The sequence below is a fragment of the Dendroctonus ponderosae genome, unplaced genomic scaffold (genome assembly GCF_020466585.1).
Source record: "Dendroctonus ponderosae isolate FM_Combo_2020 unplaced genomic scaffold, Dpon_F_20191213v2 Dpon_F_20191213_12, whole genome shotgun sequence".
In the NCBI taxonomy this organism is placed as follows: Eukaryota; Metazoa; Arthropoda; class Insecta; order Coleoptera; family Curculionidae; genus Dendroctonus; species Dendroctonus ponderosae.
The window spans coordinates 2296395-2300441 of NW_026017316.1; the positions used below are offsets into that span (position 1 = coordinate 2296395).

At 49.2% G+C, this 4047-nt stretch overlaps 1 protein-coding gene across 1 annotated transcript in view; it reads left to right on the forward strand.

Annotated features, from left to right (window-relative positions):
• The window catches only part of LOC109540606 (facilitated trehalose transporter Tret1-like), a 16233-nt gene that overhangs the window by 6587 nt on the left and 5599 nt on the right, over positions 1–4047 (forward strand). The window lies entirely within an intron of this gene.

Sequence of the window (4047 nt, forward strand, 5' to 3'; positions counted from 1 at the left end):
GACTTGAAAAACCTGCGAATTTTTCGAGAATTTTCGCGTAAAAAACAAGTTGTGTGGATCGAAGAAAGGATCGCAATTTAGAACGCAGTCGAGCAGAAACCACTTGAATTAATGTGAAAAATGGGCGGAAAACTGGTCAACGCAGGAGATGCGACGTTGCCACTGAACTTTTGCCTATTGGAAGGCACCACGATAAGAATTGCTAGAGAATGGCGAACTTGAGACGTGAGACAAAAACGCAAATCGTAAAAATCGTCGAACGCCGCAAGCTTATTAAAGCCGCTTCTTTGTGGATAAATGAATAGGAAAACCAGCGAAAAAGTGGGCAATTTGGAACGCAGTTGAGTAGGAAACGCATTTCAAACAACGTGATTTACTCGAAATGGTCACCAATGCACCACGTAAGGAAACTTTATTACTCTATGAAAGAAATTTGGAACGCAGTCGAGCAGAAAATACCCCTGAAATAACGTAATTTACCGCGAAAAAATTGCCGCAAAAAAGTTGAGAACTTATTTAAATCCTGGTGCGCCGCAAGCTTATTAAGGAAAACTAGCGAAAAAGTAGGCAATTTGTAACGCAGTTGAGTAGAAAACACATTTCAAATAACGTGATTTACTTGAAAAACCGTCATAAAATGCGCATCTTTCATCGGTTGTGTCCAAAAAAGGAAAAATGTTGACATTGGCGAGCGCAGCTGGTCAGCAATGGAGGGCACCACGTAAGGAATCTTTATTACTCTATGAAAAATGCAAGCGCCATTAGAGCCGCCGGCTTATGGATGGATGAATGAGTATTTAATCTTGAAAAACCGGCGAGAAAGACGGAAATTTGGAACGCAGTCGAGCAGAAAATACCCTTGAAATAACGTAACTTACGACCAAAAAATTGCCGCAAAAAAGTTTAAAAAATATTGAAATTCTGTTATTTAAGCCTCTTGTTTGTGGATAAATGAGCGGAAGAACTAGCAAAAAAGTAGGCAATTTGGAACGCAGCTGAGTAGGAAATGGAGGGCACCACGTAAGGATTTTTTGTTTCCTGCGCAATTTGGAACGGAGTCGACTACAAAATTTGCGTTTCCACCAATTGTGCCAAGAAAGGAAAAAATGTGAAAATTCCGGGACGCAGCTGGTCAAAGTTACCTAACACTTTRAAGGAAATGCGACGTTGCCATTCGGGTTTGGTCAATTCGAAGACACCACGTGAGCAACAGGCGATCTTGCCGTTGAAAAAACTGCGAATTGACAAAAAAAAGATGGCAATTCAGAACGCAGTCGAGCGTAAATTAGTGTCGAAAAGCCGTGATTTTGATCGAAAAACAAACTTTGGAATTGCGGAACGCAGTCGGTCAATGCACGTGACGTTGGCCCAACTGAATCCGGCGCGTGGCTGGATAGGGACGCATCCGAACTGGTCCATCGCGTTGCCGGAAATTTGTCAAAATTGACGAAACATTTGCATAAACCCGGCATTGTTTAAACAATTAATTGTTGTGTGCTGGTAGCCTTGACGTGCACGTTTGCCGACGCCACAATAACAAGCGTAACCACGATGATAATGAGAGCGATAATTGGGCGGAATGTAAACATGTGGCCGCGAGCAATTAAATGGCATTAACCCTAATTAGGGTTATGCGGCCTCTCGCTTCTGCACGTGCGGCGGCCGAGCGAGAGTGAGAGAGACCGGGGGGGCAACTTACTGGCCAGCACCGAGAGCAATTGGCCCTTCTCGAGGATCATGTTGTTGGGCACCGCTGAACCTGCACACGAGCATTGGACGAGCGTGTCCCGTCCGGAAAACTGTCCCGCGCTCCACTGGACAAACCGCGTGTGGACGTCTAATTTTAGGCTCGGCCGCGACGTCACTGCCTGCGCTGGCACACTGACCGGCAGCGGCGAATCAGCTGGTTTTATTTAGACTGAAGAGTGTACAGGGTGGAGCGGCCAACAGCGGGACCAGTTCGGCCCTGCCCAGTTTCGGGGCGCGTCGCCTGGCAACCGCCCTCGGGTGGTGAGTGCCGCGGTCGGCCGCTAGATGGGGGCGCGAGGGTGGTGAGTGGCGCGGCCGGCCGCTAGATGGAGGCGCAACTTACCGGTCAAAACGGCCAGCAGTTGGGGCGCAGCCCACCCGATTTGCGGCAGTTTCATGGCGCACCGCACAAAAGCTGCAGACTCAGTGAGAGGAAAACCGATGCTCGTGCCTCATCCATTAAACATCGGCAATCAAAATGCAAAAAAACCAGTTGCGCTCGATCGGGTACTTACTGCCCAGCACGGCGACGATCTGGGGGGCCGTGCCCCTGAACATGTTGATGAACCCCTTCTCGTGCATGGCGGCTCTGAGCGATCAGAACGGCAGCAATGCAGCCTCCCCTCCGGTCAAAAATGGGCGCGTCTCACCCTGTATGTGTGGAGTAGTTTGCGCAACGCCGCATTAAGTAATCCGTGTTGGTTCAGTGGTTGGCACCCGCGGAGCAGAAGAGCAAAGAAGACGCGACCGGACTAGTTTGGGAGCGGTTTAGTGCGTGGGCAAATGGCCAGCGGGCGACGACGCGCGCTTCCCTCAAAGGGCGTCTGAGCGGGTTGGGGAGAGTTGGGGGCGCGCACAGCGACTGAACAGCGTGGCGCCCGCTCGCCCATTTAAACGGTGGCGCGCTAATCCGCGAAAATCCGGGCGGGATTAGGGCCGAATCTCGGTACATCAGTGCCGGATTAACGGGCCTCGTTAGCACACTTCCGAGGTCTGTTTGCTCGAATTAATTCGCAGTTGGCGCGCTAATCGGCTGCGTAAACTGACGCAACTTGATTGAGCTAATTTGATTGATGCGAGTGACATCGACCGTTGTAAATCATTCATGAAGCCGAACGCTGGCGGCCGGCGTTTGTTTGCCGAGTCGGCGGAAGCGCACAGCCAGTGGCGCGCCCAAAAGGCTCGGCACAACATCGACACCCAACTCAGGTCGATCTATTTGGTTTCAACGCAAAAAAACACTCTAAACTAGTCAAATCATTGTTTGTCACGTTGAAATCAGTGTCGTGCCCGAAGGGCTCGGCACAACAAATACATCGGACTGTGTTGAGTGTCGATGTTGTGCCGAGACCTTCGAGCACGACACTGGCTTGTATGCGACAACACTCTAAACTAGTCAATTATTCACTCTTTTCGAACACTAAACGACGTTTGCATAGACTACTTTGACGTTTCGAAGCACAGCCGTGTCAAAACTTTGACATAATTGGGACCTGTCACCCAATGTCAAATGACGCAGGCATTCCGAGCGTAGTCCTACTCGACTAGAAAACGCCTTTTTTTTAATTTTTAATTTTTTTTCCTAATTTAGATCTATGAGTACTTGTACAATTTGCGGCACAAGGACTACAAAAATGCCCAGAAAGGAACTGCACCAACGACGAACGGCACCAACTGCGGAGTTTATAAATTTGGCTTTAAAGTCGCTCTGTGCGCTGTCGAGTCGTTTTGAGGCACAGGAACGACCGGATTTTGTGGGATTTGTTGGCAAAAGACGCGCAAAGCGGAAAGTTGCGAACGCAGCATAGCGTCCTTGGGCTGTTTGCCTGGTTTATTTCGCCTAAGCGATGCCTTCCATCGACTAGGAGTGATCGAAAAGTTCAGTTTTTGTCGTCGCTGTGCCTGCAGACTTACCGCCAGTGAGTATTTCGCATTATTTGCGCACAAAAAACATTGACAAGCGAGCAACCGCGAACGCAGCTCTTTGCGTTTGAACGAGTGGCGTCGGCTTTCTTGGTGCAGCTCGCGAAGGTTGCGCTTTATCGAGCGAAAATCGCTCAAAACGTGCCGACTGCGTTCCGAATTGTCGCTGCTTTGTCGCTTCCTTTCGAGTTAAAACCGGATTTTTCGGAGCCGTCGCCTCTAAACTCTTGAAACTTTGCGGCTGCGGAGTCAATTTTTGCGAGACTTGAAGCCCAATTGGGTCGGTTTTGCTTGATTTGCGCAGAAAGTCGGTGTATTTCGACGTAAAATCGTTGAAAAAGCGTCGACTGCGTTCTGAATTTTCCGTATCGGCTT